The 22,586-nt window shown below is 38.0% G+C and overlaps 1 long non-coding RNA gene across 1 annotated transcript; it reads left to right on the top strand.

Moving 5' to 3' along the window:
- Nucleotides 1–773: 773 nt before the first annotated feature.
- Nucleotides 774–18,779, top strand: LOC120581605 (uncharacterized). The gene is made up of 4 exons (XR_005647348.1): nucleotides 774–784; nucleotides 16,624–16,629; nucleotides 17,675–17,677; nucleotides 18,653–18,779. It is a non-coding gene; the product is annotated as an uncharacterized LOC120581605 (long non-coding RNA).
- The last annotated feature ends 3,807 nt before the right edge of the window (nucleotides 18,780–22,586 follow it).

Here is a 22,586-nt window from a genome sequence, read left to right as displayed (position 1 = left end):
CCATAACTAATTTATTTCCTTTGGGGTCTTTGCACATATTCATTCTCCTGCCTGTTGCACACGCTCACGTGACCAATCTTTCTCATGATTCAAGCCTTGGCCAATTTCACCTCCCTACAGAGGCTTATCTCATCACTCTAAGGTGTCTCCAGCATTGATTCTCCATCTTATCCCTCTGGGCATTTGCTTTTGTAGATTTATAACCATCTGATATTATACTTCATATGTCTATTATCTGATTCCTCATAGTCAAATATCTAATCCAGGTATGTGGACAGACTCTAAGGGGTCTGCCCTAATGCCCATCTTCTGGTATTCACATCCTTATGTAATCCCCTCCCCTTGATGTGGGTTGAAACTTTTCCTATTAGAATATAATAAAATAGGTTTAATTTGTTCTTGATTACATAAGATTGTAATGTGTCTCTTGCTAGCACTCTCTCTTCCTTGCTGGCTTTGAGGACACAAGCTTCCATGTTATAAGATGCTCTTTGGAGAGTGTCACGTGATGAAGATGGCTTCTGGCCAACAGCCAGCAAGAAACTGAGGCCCTCAGTCTGGTAGCCTGCAAGGAATTGGATGTGGTCAACACTCTCATGAGCTTGGAAGTATAGTCTTACCCAGCTGGGCTTTCAGATGAGATGGACTGAACGGTGAGATGTGGGATGAGTATTGACAAGTTCAGGGCTCCAAAGACATGTATATATGTTAGGGGGAAATGATCCTCATCCTCAAGGACCTGGGACTTTTCTGGTATTTTCTGAAGAAACGACAGTTAAACTAAGTCGAATGATTTAACCAGGCAGAAGGGTCACTTGACAAAATATGCAAAGTCAGCCGCATTTTTCTCTACATCTTCTTTTACATTAATATCAGGGTTTTAAAAACATTTGTGTAGCGTTTCACCTACTATTCAGATCTCAGTTTGTAAATATCATTCTCCATTCCTTTTGGTGTTAATTCCAGGTTGGGTTAGAAAAAGGGCAAGACGAGCCCAGGACGGCTTGTGCTAGGAAGTAAGGAAGCAGTCGAGCATGTGCAAGAACAGAGGGGACAGCCAGAAGGCGTTTCATTGACCAAATTTGCGGCAACTTGAGCTTTAATAAGAGGAAAGTAATGGCAATAATGAAAACGCTTTAGATTAAAAGAAAAAAAATCTTGGGTCCATAATGGTACCCAGGAAAGAGAAAGGAAAAAAAAATAAAGTTCTCCTTTTTAAAGGACTGCCAGATAATCAATGTGTGTTGGGGGGGGGGGAGGAAAATTACCATGTTCTACCTCTACTGTAGTAAGAATTCAGCAAGTTCATCAGTGAGTATATAAAATGTTTGTGTCAAAATACATTTGGGGACAAAATGTTCACACGGTCTTAAAGCATCACCCTATGAGGACTTGATATAACCATACAGAATATACCCTTACAACAGAGATAACTAACAGTCACCAACTTAATCAAGTGATCAAACTTAGTACGATCAAAACTTATTATCTGCCTCCTGAAATCTTCAAAAAGTCAATTACTAAAAAAATAAAATATTTAGTTTTGTTCAGGATTATAAGAAACCAAAAGACACAACAATCCAAGGCAATACATTAACTTTGATTGAATCCTGAATTGAAAATGTGTAACAATAAATTTGAAATTTGAATATATATATATATATAATATATATATATTATATATATATATATAAAAACATTAGATAACATTACGGAACTATTGTTAACCTTTAGTTGTGTTACACTGAAACATGTACTTATTTTTAGGTGATGCATGCAAAAGAATTTAAGAATGGAGGGTACAATGTACAAAACTTTCTAAGTTTTATTTATTAATGACTGGCAAGCCTAGGAGTAGGGTATCTGGGTACAGAGTGAACTACTGTTTCAACTTTTCTGCAGGTTTGAAATTTAAGGAGAAAATCAAGGGAAACTGAATTTAAAAAAATGAAACAAACTAAAAACTTTCCACAGGGAGGGAGGAGGAAGGGAGAGAGGCAGAGACATCTGTTTTGAACCTCACAAGGACTCCAAGCTGAAGGGCACACTGTCACCACATCTATTCCAGAAATGAAGAAGCAAAACACCCAACTCCAGATAACACCGCCTGGAAGGAATACAGCCATGACTCAAAATGGGGGTTACACTACTTCTCTCTATCTTAAGTATCTAAGCTGACATTTACATGTTGGTAAAGTTCATTTTGTCATTCCTCTCCCCTCTAATTTTTCTATGTGAAAAATATAGGCACAAAAGAAAGTGAGTAGATGAATGAGGATAGAGTAAAAGTCAACAAAATCATACAAAGTTCGATAATAGACTCTTCAGACGTGTATACTTAGCAAATCCCTGAACAGCAGATACAGAGAGATGCTTCCGACCCCTCAGTAAGGTAATGGTGTGTTACTGTCTATGTAGTGCTTCCGTGGTGGCCACGGAGACGTCTCCAAAAGGGATGGAAAAACTGACCACTTACGACGTTCATCTTCTTCTGTATCTGTGAATCTACAGTGGTTACCTGGGAGAATTTATACAATTTAGGATGGATTCCTTTCCTTGTCTGTGAGTGTTGTGAAGGACAATGCCCTGCTCCATACACAATATTAAAGTGAGCACCAGACATGAACTTAGAAAGCCTGGATACAAGTCATCACACCCACGTAGCCCTAAATGAGTCGCTGTCCTTGCCTGGGCTGTAAGAGGAGGAGGTGGGAGGTGTCAATCTCAGATTCTCTGCAGCGCTAACATCCTACACATCTGAACCGCTAAGATGCCTCTTAGTCTTCTTTCTGATCCTGGCCAACTCAATTCGGCTCACGTATTGGTCTGACCTGATTTCTATTTCTCCACTGTATATTTAAATAAATTACCCATTAGTGTTAACTTACCATTTAAATAGGTTTTATTATAACACAGCTAATTTTTTTGAGCTGAAGTTAACTCAAAGTCCACTAGATGGTAATCTTGTCCACTTTTCTTCCAAGACCTCCAGGATTGCAACCCCTCTTTGCGACATTGCCAGGACACGCACTGTGAGTCAGACACAGAGGGCTCAGCTTCTGCCTTCGCGGATTGCGCCATGCAAGAACCCCTCTGAGAACTCAGTGCCATCCACTCAAATCAATAATCAGTACTTATATAAATTTTCTCTTTATATTCAAGGTATGGCACTGTCCTTCGAATTACGATGAACATTGAAATAAGAATTGCCATTGCAAAAGAAAAAAACCAGTAGGGAAATCTAGGCTCCTGGATGTACTTCTTTAATTTCCGTTCATAATGACTTGCTGGTGAACTCTGAAAAGAATCACCACCCGTTCTCTCTTTACCTAGGCTGGAGGACAGAGAGGAAAACAGCACCGAGGAGCCAGTGAAAAGAACATTTGAGTTGAGGAGCTGAGGTTACGAGCCCCGGCCCTGGACAGAACAGGAGCACCTCTCACTCTGCCACTGACTACGAGAGCTTGGGCGACTTTAACCTCTGCGAACTACAGCATCTTTCTCTGTAAAATGGAGATAATTAGATACCTAACTTATAGGGGTTTTATGAGAATTAACTAAGATAACATAAGTAAAGCTCTTAGAATAATGTCTGGAAAAAATAATTATTCAATAAATAGTAGTACTGCTGTTGGTACTGCTGCTGTTGTTAACAGTAGGTTTTTGTTTTGTTTTGTTTTCAAAATAAGTTTAATAATTATAACCATTCTTGTTGCTAATTATATAGTATTACTATTGGCCTATTAAGTATTAAATAGTACTATGATAATAATTCTTTCACACCAGCTAGCTCACCTGAACCTAAGAACCCTATGCAATAAATATCACATTCTTCACACCTGAAGATAAACTAAAGCTCAGAAAAGTTTAGTAACTTGACCTAGTCACACAGCTTTAGGAGGCAGAGCCAGAATTTCAATATAGGCTCCCTGAGCGTAGAGCCAGGACATTATAGACTGCAACTAAATGACAGGCTACGAGCCTACGACGCGGAGAAGACAACTAGCATGACCTCCGTTTTACAGTCCTACAGAGTTTCAGAGGCTCGCCAAGGTAACACAGAGTTGCCTGGTACTAGAAATCAAGTCCCCCCACGCTTAACCTAGTGTCTTTTGTCTTACACCAGCATTGTTTAAAGTGTGCAAACTGACTGGACTATGGAACCTTTTTTGCAAACAGTATCTTGCATGCTCAGTGTCCTCTGGAAAACAACTGAGAGACAGTTCCTTAAGCTGATAACATTTCTTAAAGCGATACTGAATTTTCATCGATGCAACTGACATGCTGACCACCACAGAGTTCTGGGGTGATTATTGCTGACATTGGTGGTCATTCACAGAACTAGAAATAGGATGGTGATCATATTATGTCCAGTCTCTTTGGATACAGCCTAGGAAGGAAGACAGAAAGCAATATGAAGAACACTGATGGAAAATAAATCTCAGGAGAGCAAAGCCAGTGAAAATAGTGTGTTGGATAAGGGTGGAGAATTGGTATTGAATATTTTAAAATTCATTTCCAAGGTACTAAATCATTAAATCACAAATGCTAAGACCAGGAAATCGGCTCAATTTATTCTCTCACAGAAGACGTTTCCTCCCAGTAAGCCAGAAAGATGCCGGTCCACATTTTCTTTAAAATGCCGGGAATCAGATTTGTCAAGTTATATGAATATCAAAAATATTTCATAGTCCAATTTCTACAACCAGGAAGTGCGCTTGGATCTCATCTAAATGTCCTTGCTTGGGTTTTTGAGTCTTTGGTGAAAATAGGAAACATTTCACAGTCCCTTCATTATGCTTTTACTCCTACATATGTATTCTCCCCATTTATCCCTCTGAACTTTTCCACTCCTTTCGTTCGCTTGTGTAATTTTAACATAAACATCTTCATGTCATCTGGTCTTCGCTCTCATATTCAATCAACAGCTATCGGAAGTAACTGCAGGCGACTGCAATCTTTACTGGTATTCCTCAGTAACAACATATAAAGAGCTTCCTAAAACTTTCTTTCCCGTCTTCACCATTTTCCTTAAATCCGCACGTGCTCCAAAGCCTCTCTTCTGTCCCAGATCAACTTCCAGCCTCATTAAATTCTTACCTGAATCAAGCCCCCTCATGAGTCTCTCCTCTCTTGCCCCCTTTCCTTGCATTCCCAGAGTGTTTCTTCTACCCCTGATGGGGTTTTCCCTCTCCTATTCATTCTTTATCTCCTCCTGCTTCTTGTGCCACATCCATCTCCTTTCCCCCAAACTGATTCCTCGGATCTGAGGAAAAGCTCAGACACAGAGCTACGAAAGACAAAATTCTGTAACAGGGGAGAGACTGTTGAAAACATTTTCTTCTATTGCTACCATATTAGGTAACAAAGAAAGGACAGAGACCCTGATGGACTTGGCTTGACAGCCTTTATGTCTCTTTGAACTGAAAGAGTTAACGTTAACTTGAAAATGCTTCCTCTTTCCATCTCCCCTTCTCTAATCTGAGTGTACGTATCCATCAACCTTTCTCTTATCCTTTCTCGTTCTCATCTTCTCTCCTACCTCCACTCGTCTGTGGCTTTTTAACTCCATTCGCTTTACCAGCCTCCCAATATTCTCTCTGTTTTGCTTATTCTTTAGGTTTGCCGGTGGTTCCCAAAGACACGGGGGAGGAGTGTTCAAGGCCCTGAGAAAGTGAGAGATTGATGGCCCGTTCTCAAAATGAGAAAGGAAGAAGGGAGGTGTGTGTGTGTGGGTGGGGAGGGGGTGGGCGGTTAAATAGAACTAAGGCAACCTTCAGCATGCGGAAACATGGCTTGTATTTTCATTGTTTCTGGAATGCAGAAAATTTTCTGAACAGCAAGAGAATATTTTCTCAACAATCCACGCTTTTTGCTAAGAAAATTAGCCCTTGAGACTTGAAGCAAATGGGCTTACAAGACACAGTCTGGGTATCAAAATCCATTCCATCCCATCCTGAGCAGTTGCCTAGTAACGTCTAAATGAGTATTATCAGCTGTACTTTAAATCCAATCGGTCTCGGACCCACCTTCACAGCCTTATAATTCTTCTCCTAGGAAATTTAGACCTTGGTCCAGCAGCAAGTCTGATCCAGTTATTAATAGCTTTCTTTGCCAGTAAGATGATAAAAAATGCTCACACGGTGCAGAGTCCTAATCATCTCAAGGAGATAAGGGGTAGATTTAAGCAATACCTCCAAACTATCATTTAAACTGAGCTGGCAGCTTCACCTAAGGCAACTCCCCTTTGAGGATTTACATAGAAAACAGCTTTACATAAAACAACTTGATAAAAGAGAATATAGTGACTGATTATTCTTACCTCATATTTTACTGATGAGGAAAGTGAGGTTCCAACAGGAAAAGTGATGTGTTCAGTAGCACACAAAATGAAGGCAGCAATGGCAGTAGAGCACGATACGGTCTCTTGTTCCGGTCCTCTTTCCACTGTATGTTTTTTCCAAACCACGTCCTTAGCTTACTAGGGAGTGTTCTGTGAGGAAGGCAAAAAATGAAAACAGGTTTCTTGATCAAAGGAGTTTAGGAAGTGTGAGAAAAAAAGCAAAAGATATGGCTCTACTTCTAGATGTCTCAGAATTTTCAATATGCTACTTACACACTGTGAATCTCTTGATGGGAATCTATCAGGTCTGTTCGTCACACTTATTTGGCCACAGAACAACCCTCTGTACATATATGTGTACGCGCACATACACACACACTTAAAATAACATCTTGAACCAGTAGTCCATGAAGTGGGCTTCTGAGCTAGTTATGCAACACATGTTACTCTTTATGATGAAACTGACTAAATCTACCAGCCGTTTTGACCTTGTCATCCCAGAAGTTGATCCAAACACTGCATAAGATCTGGTCGCCTGAGCAGTGGTTGGTGTGGTACCTACAGAAACATGATGTGATCTCTGCAGCTCCACTGTAACCTCCTTTCTAAGCCACCATCTTCGCTAGGCTGATTTTTTTTCTCTTGACTGATTTTTCTTCCTGCAATCTAAGTGGTTTTCCTGTTTTTACTTTTATTCCGACTTGTTAAACATTAAAAAATGTAAACCAGAACAGGTTATTCCCCTTTAAACTACTTCTCACTATGACTTCCTGAGATTGTCACCGGGACTCTGAGGTTGGATGATCAAACTCCTGCATCCTTTCAGACCTCATCTCCTACCACCACCCTTCCCTGTGTTCACAACGCCAAATCGACTCATCTCTTCCTCCTTGAACATGACGAGCCTATTCTAGCACGAGGACTTCTGCCCCTGCTGGTGTCTGTCTACACTCTGTCCCCATATCATCATATGGCTGGCTGGTTCTTTTCCTTGAGGTCTCTGTTTAGATGTCACCTTCCTAGAACTTTTTTTTTCCCCTAATCCAATCTCTATTGAGTGTGCTATTTAATTTTCTTCAAAGCACATAATATTATCTGAAATTATTTTTGTTAACTGTTCATCATCTGTCTCTTCTATAAGGGCCTCAACTGTGTTCTTTATCACTGAAGCATCATTGCTTAGGATAGTATCTGGCACACAGTAGGCAGTTGATATATACCTGTTAAATAAACAAATGAATACAATGATAACTCTTTACCCTTCAGCGTTCTCAGAACAAGGGCACCTTGCCAAGGTTAAACACAGCATATTATATTAACACAGAGTAAAAAATATGTATATTAATATACATTTATTGGGTGTGAGACAATTACATATGAAAGGTAAGTAAGGTTTTGCTAAAATCCAAAATATTTTTCTTCTCAAAGATAACAATTATTATTTTAAGAATATCTCAGTTAAAAAGTTATAACATATTAGCTTATAAGCTAAGACCATGAAAAATAATTCACAGAGCACTGCGCTGTGACTGAGGTCTACATCCTCACATAACACTCACTTTGTGTGACCTTAGGGAAGTCATCTCTTTGCTCTAAGCCTCAATTACCTTATTTGTAAAATAAAAAATTGGACTAAATTATAGTTTAGACCCACTAAAGCCTTTGCACCCTGATTGCCGAAGTCAGAGGATTATGAATAGGCTGAAATACAAGGTTCAATCTTTTCTAATTTTCAGTGATCTATTCTATGTTTTTGTGTTCAGGAAGGAAATTTCCATTTCATCAGATTCGCAACATAAACCTAGAAATTCCTAAGCTAAAATAGAGAACAATAATTACATAATAGATCTTTTTTCATTAATTCCAATAATTACTGAGTACCTAAAATGAGGCACTGTTCTGCCCTGATAGAGCTTTCATTATGCCAGTTGATGAGACAGACAGTAAATAAAATACATAAATAATATATGTAATAAATAATGTTAGGTGCTGAGGATATAGAGTATGGAGAGAGAATACAAATCATTCTGGGCAGGATTAAAATTTTAAATAGGAAGCCAAGGAAGATTTCACTGAGATGGTGATGGCTGAGTAAAGATCTAAAAGCACTGAGAGAGGGAGCCATGCAGGCATTGTGGGGGAGAACAGTCTACACAGAGGAAACAGCAGGTATATGTGCCTTAAGCCTGGAACTAACCTGGTATGTTCAATGAACATAGAGCTCGCCACTGTGGCTAAAATAAGCAGAATGAGTGAGGGAAAGAGTAAGTAGGAGATGAGCTGGGGGAGGTACTGGGAGCCTAGCAGTCATGATAAAGACGTGGGCTTTTACTCTGGATGAGGTACACAGCTATTGGAACATTTCTAGTAGAGACTGTATTGTCATGGAACCAATTTGTCTGTTGTAATGAAAAGTGTGTGTGTGTGTGCGTGCGCACGGGCGCTCTCAAGGCAAGGTGGGGAGAGTCTAATTAGAGGTTATTGTGACAATTCAGGAAAGAGATACTAGAGACATTATCCAAAGTGGTTGCAGAAAAACAAGATAGAAAATAGCCCAATTCAACAAATGAACAGGACAAAAAACAGACTCATGGACATAGACAATAGACCAGTGGTTACCAGAGGGTACGGGGGAGGGTGGGGAGAGGTAGACGGGGTAAAGGGGGTCTAATATGTGGCAGACAGAAAGAAATCTAACCATGGAACGTGAACACAACAGTGTGCGTGAGTGCGTGGTGGTGTGTGTGTGTGTGTGTGACTGACTGGTCAAAAAAAAAAAAAAAAGGAAAGAAAAAAAGAATATGGCCTAATTCCAGATAGAGATGGTACAGATGTCAGGATCTGCTAAGGAATATGACGTGGGGTGGAAAGAGAGAGGTTTTTTTGTTTTGCTTTTGTTTTTGTTTTGAGTTAGAGAGTTTTATCTTTAGTGACCCCTTGCTCATTCCCCGCTAGGGTAGAGATGTTATGATCAAATATTCCCTTCTATCCTAAGTCATCACCTTACCTAATCAGAGCTGTAAGATTCTGAAGCTGAAGAGAACCATAAAATGTGATCTGGGCTCATTTGCAGAAATTCTATGGAAGTGACGAGTTTCCTAAAAAATCCCAAGACTCCTATTTTATGCTTCCAATATGCTATGAACTTCAGCTTCTATGCCTCTGGGTCATATCATGTCCGCAAGTCATCTTTCCTGCCTTGTATTTACGATCTTCAGTTCAGCAAACCAAAGCATTACAGGCCTAGCTCCTTGAGGGCAAAGGCAATACTTTTCTACTTTAGAAAATAGACACATATCTATATTCTGCATGCCAGAGTATATATAAACATACACACATATATGTATATATGTATATGTGTGTGTATAAATAAATATATATATTTAATAAATAAATAATATATATTTAATAAATATATAAATAAAACATATCTATTTAATAAATAAATATATATTTAATAAATATATAAATAAAATATATCTATTTAATAAATAAATATATATTTAATAAATAAATATATATATATATATATATATATCTCCAGCCCTTTCTGACCCAATATAACAATGGTATTTCTAGAAAAAAAAAATGCATGAATACTACAAAAAAGAAAGAAAGAAAGAAAGAAAGAGAAAGAAAGAGAAAGAGAGAAAGAAAGAGAAAAGATGGAAGAAAGATAGAAAGAAAGAGTTGTTGTTATAAAAGAGAAAGCATATAGAAAGAGAGAAAGAAAGAAAGAGAAAGAAAGAAAGAAAAAGAAAGAAAAAGAAAGAAAAAGAAAGAAAAAGCAAGAAAAAGCAAGAAAGAAAGCAAGCAAGAAAGCAAGAAAGAAAGAAAAAGAAAGAAAATTTACACATGACCCCAGAATAATGGTTCCCAAACCTGATGGGTTATGAGAATCAACAAGGTATTCTGTTAAGAATGTAAAGCTGTACCTCTTGACTTGATGAATTAGACTCTCTGGCAGCAGGGCCCAAGAATATGCCTTTATGATACATTCCCCTGGTGATTCTGATGTTCCTCCAGGTTTAGGAGCCACCAGCCAAGCAGCTCTGTGTTTATGGATCACTGCTAAGAGTGCTGCTCCAGTGAGAGCAATGACCTGCACTAGTCTCACACTGCTGGCTGTTTTGGTCAAGAAGGTATTATAATACTTGTTCTAATCATAGCCCCCTTTAAGGCTCCATTCACACCAATCTGGTTCTGGAACCAAATTTAAATGGAAGGATATCTGTTCTCCGAAGTGCTGGACAGTAGGTTACAACGGGTCCAGGATACAGGATACAGTAAAACACAACAACAACAACAACAACAACAACAACAAACTCCCTTCTCCTTAACAGTCAGTGGACATATGGGATATTACTGGAGTGATGATAATGTTCTAAAACTTTCTGGGCAGCAGACCAATAACTAGTATCAACATATTTTCAAGATTCAACTGGGAAAATTACGGACGTGCTAAAAAAGAAGAGGGAATTGCACACCTGGCCTATGCATCCCACAGGTATCTGGAGACTATGCGTGGGAGTGAATCCGGTGTTGGATCAAGGAGGGGAGGAACAGAATATAAAGTTAGGTAAGGGGGCGATTTGTTGGTGTGGGGCAGTATTCTCTAACAAGATTTAACACCCCAGGAAGTACCTTGAGAAAAGTTTCTAGTATGTTGCTAAGGTGACCCTTGGAAGACTGAAAGAGGAAATGGCCAGCACTAAGTGACACACAGACACCAGAATTGCCTTGGCAAACTGTGAAGAATAAAATCAAAAGGCTCAGAGAAGTGGGTATGCTAGAATGTTTCTGCTATATGTCAAGAAACCTACTAGCTGATGGTGTTCCATGGAAGGGCTCAGAGGACGTCCTGTTTACCAAGGAAGTAAGAAATGCACTGGTGAGGGGGGCACCAGCATCTCTCATTGCTCACTGATGACTGGCTTCTGCCGGCTGACACTGACAGTAGGAAAGAGATCATGTTGCAGAACTGGGCTTTCTAGTAACACAGGGAGATGCTAGAATACCAAAGCCAGGTGGCAGCAACTTAAATGTCAAAAGCAGAGTGGGCCTAAAGTAATCAGCAGGAAATTTACACTGGCGGCCACAGGGGTGGGCATGGTTTGACCTGCAGGGTGCCATGGAGATGGCTAATAGAACACGGTGTTCCTGGAGACAATATAATTGGACACCCCAATGGAAGGTCATGATCTCCACCCAGTTGCCAGGCCTGAACCTTTCTCAGGCACAGAACCCGTTGACCGAAGAAGAGTCCGGGTCTGAATGAGGAACAAACTCTAAAGCATTATGGCATGTGTATACAGTGGTGATCTCAACCAGTTCTTCCCCAGAAAAACCTATAGTCACTGTCTTGGGTAACATTACCCTGGAGAAAACAGACTATCTAGTTCTTCCAAGGGCTGTTGAATACAGGGTCCAGGTTAATTGCTGGGGGCGGTATCCAGAGAACCAAAGTGCCATTATGGCCCTACGGAGTTCTAGCTCAGGTCTCTTTCACAGTGGCTCCCCTGCATGACAGACCAAATGGTAGTCATCTCCCCAGATCCCAAATGCATTATCAAAATGGACATAACTAGCAGTTGGCAGAGCCTTTACATCAATGCCTTTACCTATAGGGAAGACCAAGCAGCAGCCAGAAAATCTACTCTCCATACCTGACTAAAAATAAAAATGAAACAAATAAAAGAAAAAACAAGAGTAAGAAATAAATGAAAAACAACGTTGCACCTAGGTAGAATGGCAGGGATGAGAGCCACCCTCAAAGACACAAAGGATGCAAAAATGTTAGTCTCTATCGTAATCTCATATAATCAATCAGTCTAGCACTTGAAAAAGAATAGATGGACCATGAAAAAAAAAAAAAGCAGTGGTTTAAACAGCACATTGAACCAAGTAGATGTCCCAGAAGCACAGCCTTGGGCATGTGGAATGTGGTGGATAAATTCTCCCCATACTCATTAGGAGGGCTGTGCGCCTCACGGCCCTGATCCTACCACATAACTCTGGAAGCCGTCATCCTATGAGAATGAAGAAATGGCTTATTAAAGCCACAGCTGATGCACCACTTAGAGATGACAGCCTGAGAGGACGGGGTGCCATCCTTCAGGAGGCGCTCTACTATTAAACCAGGCTTATTCCCAACAGGTCACTTAGGGAATAACAACATCGCCTAAATTTACGATAAAATTCCATTTCTGTCTAACATGTTAAAAAGCACTTTTATAGCTATAGCATCATTCCGAATCACAGTATTTATGTGAAATTGAAAAACAAAAGTGGGGAGGGGGGCAGAATATTCTAGAAACCACAAAGTGAAAGTAGGAGCAAACCTTCTCGCCATCATTCTCAGTGACGGAGGGGAAAATCTGCGCTTCATATATCCACTACTTGAGTCTCTCTGGTTCTAGAGGTGCTGGATCCCAGAGGGGGACACTGCTGGCAGCAGATACAGTAAGAGCCATTAAATTTAAAGCTAAGGTGCCACTTGGTTACTTTAAGGTCTTGTGTCCGTAGACCGGCAGCCACTGTAAGAAATCGTCATACTATCGGAGCATTAACTCTGATACCATGAGGGGGTAGGGCTGCCGTCACTTAAGGAAAGCAGAAAGAAACATGTTTGACACCCAGACAACCTACTGGGACATCTCTTAATACCCTACCCTCCCATCCAAATTTACCTCTAAATGGAAAAGTAGAATGACTGCAGCCTGATAAGGGCATGATGGCAGGGGCTCAGACCTCTTAGAGATGAGCGTCTGAGTCATCCTAAGGCAAACCAACTATACCTGAGAAGTCCTGGCTGAGAGAGAATCATCTAGAGTGGGTGGTGGAGAGGGGTGATGGTATTGGTCACAGCCTCCAGAACAATGGTAGCAGCTCTGGATTTTACCCCACTAATGCTCCTCCTGAAAATCTGAACCCAGAATCCTGGAGAAGCTGTGGCTGGATGAAATGAACTTCATGTGAGAAGCAAGTGGTTATGAGCAACGCAAGACGTGGGCTGTAAATGACATTACAAAGCCTGGCTCGGCTACTTTACTGGGCTGGTGTGCCCAACCCCCAGACTCTATGAGGCATTGGCTGATTGCTGACTCTGACCCTCTTCTCTGGAGGACTGTCCTCAGCAGGCAAGAGCCACCTCACCCAAGAAATTGTGCACAAGTGTCTTTCTGAGGCAGCCCATAGCCAGTGGCTACAAGTGGTATGAAAGGCTGACCTCTTTGCCTCAAAGTGGGACAACTCAAGGGCAGTTTACACTCCAGAGATCCTCCACACCACCTTAGATCAGAGACTGGACTTTATCTGAGAGCACGTTCTTGCTCTCCCGAGTCTCCTTTTCTTGTAAGTTCTACTCTCTTCCTCATAATTTGACCCTAAACCCCTGTCTGAGGCTCTGTTTCTGCAAAACCCATTCTTAGACTCAGCAGTATAACCAAGGCAGAGATCTAGCAGTCTCTGCTGCAGGCCCTGGCTATAACAATGGGGCTTCAAAGGAGAAGCCATACCTTCTAAAAATAGTCCCTTACAGACCACCTCACCAGAGTCAAGCTGATCAAGACGACACACCAAGGAGAAGCGAAGTAGTGATATGTGGACCAGGCCTCACCCAGGGGCAGCCTGGGACCTAGTCATGCGTTTACATATCCTAATCTTTAGAAAACCCTGGGAGGACGAAGAGTGAGTGGGCATTTTTTGATCCTGAATCCTTCCTGTGGACACCACATTGTCTTCCCCTCTGGTCATATGCTCTAATCTGTGAGTGAAATCAAAGCATCAAGTCTCAACACAAATGCCCAGGGCTCTGCAGATTTATGGTTGATTTACTGTACAACTTCTAAATGCTCAGATTCACCCAGAGTACAACTCATTATCGCATCAATGAAATCTCTGCTAAAGAATTATGAGAACCAGTTTTCATCTTCAAAAAAACTCAATGGGGGGAATAATCACATCAAATTTCTACTCAACAATATGAAACACAATGTTCACTCCAAATTCTTTTTTTTTTTTTTTGAGGGTACATTAAACCTTGAGGACAAAAATTGCTGAAAAGCCTTAATATATAAAAATGTTTTTTCTGAATAACTTCATCGGTGTTTCTTGAATTTGAGAATCTTCTGTTTCCTATAATTCTTCCTTTCTTGATCCTAATAATGTGCTCAAACAAATCACTTAAGGAATAATCACATTGGCTATAATTCCATTAGAGCCATTCAATTTGACAAGTAAAATCACTTTTATAACTAAATCACAATATCTCTGGGAAACACAAAAGAGGGGTGTAATTAATACTCTCTTTAGAAATAAAAGAAAAGTTAGTAAGTTAAGCAGCTTGCCGGAAGTCAGATCAATCAGAGAACCCAAACTTCCTGGTTCCTATTTTCATGCTCTGGCCAGCAAGATACATTCCCTTGACCTTTTCTCTCTATTTATACCCTATTCTAGTGGCAGAATCTACAGTTGTCCTCTAGTGTTCATTTTCCTTGTCTTTAGTAATAGAACCTCTTGACTTTTCACCAACAACATGGCTGCAGAGGTGGAGGTATTTCCCATCTCCCTTAAAGCTAGGTGTAGCCACCCGAACAAGCCTGGAAACAATATGCAAAACCTCCAATCGTGTCCTTGAAGATGGAGGTGCTTTCCCTGCGTGCTCTTTCCTTGTGTCCCCACGCTGCTGGCTGGGAAGTGAGGATTATAAAAGCCCTAGAAGTTCATGTTGAGGATCATAGAGCAATGCTGCTAGCCTCAGACCACTTGCCTCTGAACTTGTGTATGCAACAAAAGGTAACTTCCAAATCACCTATGCTGCTGTGTTGAATGATCTCTTTTTCCACTACCAAATAAATTCCACCCAACCTCAGATTTTAGTCAATCAGGAGTCTCACTTTAAGGCTGAAATGAGTTCAAAGAGGGAATGAAAAGCAAGATAATTAGAAATCGTGACCCAGGAGGGGCCATTTGAAACACATGGGAATACATAACTTGAGGAAGAAAAGAAAGAGGTACCAGGGGAAATTCTCTTCGTATTTTTTATGGATCATCATGTGAGAAAATAATCACACTTGTGCCCACATATGTTAAGGAAATAAAGTAAGATAAATTTCCAGAAGCCCAATAGGAACAAATTTCAGCCTCATTACACGACAACCCAAAGATATGCAAGAATGCCCTGGGTGCTAATGAGTTCCCTGTCACTGGAGGTATGTAAGCAAAATTTGATGGGAGAGAATGTAGAACACAAGGTCAGGATTCCGACAGAACTAGGTTCTAATCCTTACTTTACCAATTATTGTTTCTTCATATTAATGAGCCAAGTCTTCATTTCTAAAATGAGGTTAATTTTAATATTTATTAAATAGAGCTGTAAGTAAAAAATGAAAATACATGTGAAAGACTTTCCAATGGAGATGCTAGATGATCCTTTTTGGTAGAGATGCTAAAATAGGGTTTAATCATAGAGAAAGAGGGAAGGATGATCAAGATAAACAGTCCCGTGATTCCGTGATTCTGAAATATTTACTTCCCTTTCAGTGATGTATAAGCACTATGCTTAATGAAAAAGCCTGGCTAACAAGTAATCAAGTCATTCCTTCCTCTGCGAGTACCAGATGTTTCAGGGATAATTAAACTGAGTAGCCCACACTCACTCCCACCTGCCACCCCACACCCACAGGAAAGCTCAGAGTACTTCGGCTTCTTCGTTAGGTGGAAGAATTATAACTTTTGGATGTCTCAGAAGTTCTTCCAAGTTCTTCCAAGACTGTTTTCCTATTCAGACTCCTATTTGGCCCAAACTTTTGAGAGAGAGAGAGGTGTTGTAAAAGGCAAAGCATATCTGTGATACAGAGAAAGCTAACACCTAGGCATCAAGAGAATGAGTTCTGGTCCAATGACTAACATTGACAGACTTTTGGATCTTGAACAAGTTTCCACCCATTTTAAATTGGTATCCAAGTTTAAAATACAAGGGAGTTGATAAAGATAATCTAAAGTCCTTCCAGGTTCAGAACATATTCTTTTAATTCAAAGAAGTAAGATGATGCATTCCTTGGAAGTCTAGATCACTCCCTTCAAGTTCAAAAGCTACTGAAGTCCAGGGTATAGGACGCAAAACAGCATCGAGATTTCAGAATACATAACAGTCATTTGACATTACCAAGTTTTGTGAGCAGACAGAAATAATCCCCTTTCACAAGAGCAATAGAGCTATGAGTCAGGATATCAGGGCCTTTAAATTTCAAAGGAGTTATATTCTAGGGTCCGGGTAGGGAGTTGTTCTTAAGGAACCAAGAGATGCCAGTGCAGAGATGACCTTTATTGGGTACTGTGGCTGGTGGCTAAGACTATGGCATCTAGAGTAATCAAATCTGAGTTTAAATCCAAGCCCTAGCACACACGTGTTTGGTGACCTTAAAGAGGTCATTTTCCAGGCCTCTCTTTGTTTCCCCGAAAAGAGCTACTCATTGCTTTTGGTTTTGTTTTTTAAAGTCAATTAAATGAGATGATGATTGTAAAATTCTTAGCACCTTGCCTGGCAATTTACCCACTGGATTTTTACCTTCTTGAGGGTAAGGACTTTGATTACCTTACTCAATGGTATTCCCAGAAGATAGTCCTTACATGGCACATAGTTGGTGCTCAAGAAACTTTTGAATAAATGATGCCACATGCCCAAAGGTCTACTGATGAAAACTTCTGACCCCTTTCTCTAATTACTCAATTCCTCTTCTTATCAGTAGATCAAGAAGGAAGAGAGTATCACTATTTTTATCATGCCCCTTTCCTTCTACATCTGTGTTTATGTAGTGTAACCATATTTATTGGATATGCATAGCCGTTGGGTCCCAATCTAGATGATGAAAATTGACATACTTCTCTTGGTCACATTCGAAGTTTCCTCCACAACTTCTCCAATACTTGTTATTACTTGTCTTGTTGATAACAACCATTCTAACAGGTGTGAGGTAGTATCTCATTGTGGTTTTGATTTGCATTTCCCTAATAGCTAGTGAGGTTGAGAATCTTTTCGTATATCTGTTGTGGTACATATATACAATGGAATACTACTCAGCCCTAAGAAAAGATGAAATATTGCCATTTGCAACAGCATGGTTGGATCTTAAGAATATCATGCTAAGCAAAATAAGACAGATGGAAAAGCCAAGAACTATATGATTTCACTCATGTATGGGACATAAAACCGAAAGCAACAAATGAGCAAGACAAACAAACAAAAATTCATAGACAAAGATAATAGTATGGTGGTTACCGTAGGGAATAGCGGGAGGAGGGGTGGAGTGAAGGCAGAAAAAGGTAAAGGGGGTCAAACACATGATGGAAGATTTGACTTTGGGTAGTGAACACACAATGCAATATCCAGATGATGTACTACAGAATTACACACCTGAAACCCATATAATTAACCAATGTCACTCCCCAATAAATTCATAAATGTTGGACCTTCCAATGAGGAAGAGAAGTTTCCTGCCTTATGACTCTGAAATTTTAGTCTTGATTTTTGGGGATTAAGTAGATTCTTCATTTTGTTTGGACACTGATAGAATTTAGCACAGGTAAAAATCAACCAGATACGGTAATATTAGAAATATACAGGCTCTCACTGCACTACCGCCCTCAAATTGGGTACAAAGAAAACTCAGTTTGTAGATATATTTTCAACCAAGTAAACCACCATTTACAAGATTTATAGGCTAGTTTACTTAGCTGGAATTTTACATAAGCCAGTTTAGACATACTTCTGCCTTGGGAATCAAGGCAATTATAACCTTAATACCAAGACTACTTTTTAAATAATCGACATTATCATTGTAATTATTTAGCCAACAAAAAGGAACAATTTCAAAGTAGCAGACTTTTATAACCAGGATATTATTAAATATGAATCCCCAAAGGATAAATTCATAGAACAATAAACAATGTGTTCTATTAAAAAATAGTAATTTGTTAACAAATTCTGCACATAAATGATGTACACTGTGCAAACCAATTTGACTTTGCTGTTATCACAATCTTTTTGCAAATAGTTTAGAAAATTTTTTCATATCCTTGTAAATATTGAAAGACAAAGTCTATTTGCTTTATTTTTCCAAAGAGGAGGTAACTGTATATAAATCATTTTAATTCTTATAAAATTGTACTTGTATTAATGGCTTACATCAAGGCCACTTTCCTTAGTGAAAATACAGAAATTCTTTCTTATTACCTAGACCGACATCTGCTGCTCAGTACAGTAGTCATTAGCCACATTTATCCACTGGGCACTTGACATGGGGCTAGTTGTTAGTTACATTTCATTTTTATTGATTTAAATTTACAAACTAGAAGGAATGTAAAAACTTTTCCATTAAACATAACTTTATCATTTCAGTAATACTATGTTCCTCCTTATTGAAAATTTAGCATCCAAATTGAGCTGTACTGAAAGTACTATACACATATTAGATCTCAAAGACTTAGTAAACAGTAGTAATGGAAAATGTCTAATAATTTTCTGTTGATTTTTGTTGAAATGGTAATGTTTTGGATATGTTGGGTTAAATAAAATGTATTATTAAAACTATTTTTTCCTGTTTCTTTTTGCTTTTTTTTAATGTGACTACTAGAAAAATTTTAATTGTATATGTGGTTCATATTATATTTCTATTAAATAGCACTTGTCTTGCATTCTAGAAATATCTATTTACTCAAGTTTGACTTCCTATAGTGGTGGTGAAGCTTATATTTGACTGATCCTCCCACAGAAAACATTTGTAAACACTGAACAAAACAGATAGCAAAAAACCAAACAAACGAACAAAAAAAATTTTTTTTTTTTTTTTAGAAGGCCTGGAGAGCAACCAAAAGCTTGAAGAAATCAGAGGGCAGCTGGCCCTTGAAAGAAGGTTACTGCTCTGTACTTGTAGGCATTCTCTAATCTGCAAGGAATTGGATGAAGAGCATTTAAGCAGAAAGTCATAATCATAATGAATTGAGAAGTCAGAGGATGGAGTTTAGGGCTGCCAGAGCAGCTAGAAAGTAAAGGGAAAATATAAGAGAGGAGGACGTCCCTAAATCTGCATATGAATACAACTCAAATCCTTGGCTCACCTGTGAGCAAGTGCTTGAGCAATACCAAGTTTCACAGTATATGACAATAGCTATGAATGAGAAGGAATTGACCAGAGATCTCAACTTCTACCTACTGCAAAGGACAGTTTGGTGCTTTAGTGGAATGCATATCAGAACAAAAATAAACACTCTTCGGAAGAAACAGAATCAAAGTTTCTACCACATTTCATTCAGAATTTGCAATATAAAATAATAAATTAGTAGACTCACAAAGAAACAGCAAATTGTGATCCACAGTCAAGAGGAAAAGCAGTCAATAGTTACTGAGCCTCAAATGTTTGAGATGTTGGAATTTGGAGACAAAGATTTGAAAGGGTCTATTAAATCCATGTTTCAGATTGTAAAGGATAACATATCATAATGAATAAAGAGATAGAGAAACTAGGGGAAAATGTAAACTAAATAATAAAATAAAAATTCTAAAACTGACAAGTAAAATATATGAAATGAAAACTTCCTTGAAAAGTCTTTATAAGCAGATTGAAGATAGGAGAAAAGATAAATCAGTGAACCTTTAGATTAATGAAATTGAGGACAGATTGCCTTCCAAGTATTATTACCTGAATATTGATGGAACATCAATATAAATTATTCAATGTGAAGAACTGAGCGAATAACAATTAAAAATAAATCACCAGAATCTAAGAGGCTCGTGGGACCATATCAAGAGGTATAAAATATATGTAATGTTATCCATACCAATAACATGCCTGCAAACATTTGTGAACATTCCTAAACCCCACTGGAATTTCTGAAAGAAGTGTGGCAAGCACCTACCTCACAATACGACACAGTCCAAGAAGGGCAAGGATTCTCTCTATGCTCGAGGAAAGTGACATTATGCCAGGAAGCAGATTGGCTATGGTAGGCAGAATAGGGGATTTTCTAGAAAAAGTTTAAAACCACAAAGACGATTATGCTGAGGCTTAAATGTGTTGAGACCAACTTTAGAAATAAGAGAATGCTGGTTATTAAGAGATGCAAGCATTTTGAGCCGGGAGGAAATAAGAGAAAGGACCGAGTGATCCAGTTCTAAACTTCATCTTTTGTCTTATTATGAAGACAATAAAATCTTTAGTTCACTTCTATATATATTCTTTATATTATATATATTCTAGTAATATATAAAATATATTCTACATGTTATATTAACATATTCTACATATTATATAAAATATATTCTACGTATTGCATTAATATATTCTATGTATTATATAAATATATTCTACATATTACAAAATGTATTCTATGTTACAAAATGGTCTACAGGTTATATAAAATGTATTTTAAATGTTATATAAAATGTATTCTATGTATTAAATATATTCTACATAATATATATAATATATATATATATATATATATATATATATATAAGCCCCAGAGTAGTGAACATATAAAACAAGACAGAAAAAAAGGTATGTGTGTGGGAGAGTAGTCAAATATTCCCCAAACTGGGGATAAAAAAAAAAAAAACAAACTTGCAGTTTCAAAAAACTCATCGAATCTCAACCATGAAAATTACAGAGAAAACCATACCTAGGCATATTACAGTCCAACTTCTGAAAACCAAAGTTAAGCATAACATTCTGAAAGCAGTCATAGATAAAAGATAAATTACACAAAGGGACATTACAGTCCCCTGTCATAAGAATAATGGCCGATATTGCACCAAAAACAAGGAAGGCTAAAGACAAGGAAACAATGTTTAAACTGTTAAAAGAAAAACATTTACCCAGAATCCTATCTCCAGTGAAAATAACCTTCAAAATGAGGGCAAAACAGAGATATTTTCAGATAAACAGGAACTGAGAATTTACTGACAGCAGATCTACACCTAAAAAATACTAAAATCTGTTGTTCAAACTTAAGGAAAATGATAGATTAAAACTTGGAATTTCATAAACTAATGCATGGCACTATAAATTATAAATACATGGATAAATATTTAAAGCCTATATATATTCTCTTAAAAGACATATGACTACTTAAAGAAAAATTTTTAATTATACCACTATATACAGTGTACATCCTAAGTGCATACCATAGGTGTAATATATATATGTCAACTGGCCCAAGGATGGATGGTTAAATGAAACTATGATGTTGCAAGTTTTGAGTATTCTACACAAATTAGTAAAATATTAACTATAATGGTAAAAATGCATATTGTACTCTTTAAGACAATCACCGAAAATGTAAAGAAGTATAGCTAAAAAGCCAATAGAATGGACTATTAAAATACTTTAACATATAAGAAGGCAAGAAAGAAGGAACTGAGAAACCATAAATAAATAAGCCAGCCAGTCAAAACAAATGGAAACAAACAGTAAAAAGACTTAAACCTACCATCTCAATAATTACATTAAACAAAAATGGACTGAATACTCCAATTAAAAGTGAAAGATGACTGAATCGAATATAAACAGCAAGAACTATATGTTGTTTATAAATGATGCCTTTAAAAGATAATCTAAAAGTAACAGGACAAAAAATTATTCACTGTGAAAATAATAAACATATAGAATTTAAGACGAGTACTATAAGAAATAATATTTCATAACAAAACTTATTTTTTAGTAAGAAAACAATCATAAATTTATGTACCTATTATGAGATCTTCCAAAAACATCAAGCAACATTGAAAGACCTAAATGGAGAAATAGACAAATCCGCAATACTTGTTAGCAATGTTAACATTCCTCTCTGTGTAACTGAGAGCAACCAGACTCCCCCCCACTAAAAACAGTAAGAACATAGAAAATCTGAGCATTATTAACCGTCTTGACCTAGTTAACCTTTTAGAGCACTACACCCAGCAACTGTAGAATATACATTCTTTTTTAGTGCACATAAAATGGTAAAAATAATAAGAGATAGAAAGAAAAAAAAAGAACGACTATATTCTGAGCCATAAAAGAAAAATTTCTCAAAAAGTTTTGAGAGATTGTTATTTTAAAGAATGTTCTCTGATCACATGGAATTAAAATAGAAATTAGTAAATGTAATATTTATAAAAGCCTTATATATTTGGAAACTAAATAGCACACATAGACATAATCCATGGATCAAAGAAGTTACAGGAAAATTAAAAAGTATTTCA

The sequence above is a fragment of the Pteropus medius genome, unplaced genomic scaffold, assembly GCF_902729225.1.
Source record: "Pteropus medius unplaced genomic scaffold, Ma_sr-lr_union100, whole genome shotgun sequence".
Taxonomy (NCBI): Eukaryota; Metazoa; Chordata; class Mammalia; order Chiroptera; family Pteropodidae; genus Pteropus; species Pteropus medius.
The sequence above is the reverse complement of the archived record's forward strand: the minus strand, read 5'-3'. Positions and strand labels throughout refer to the sequence as shown.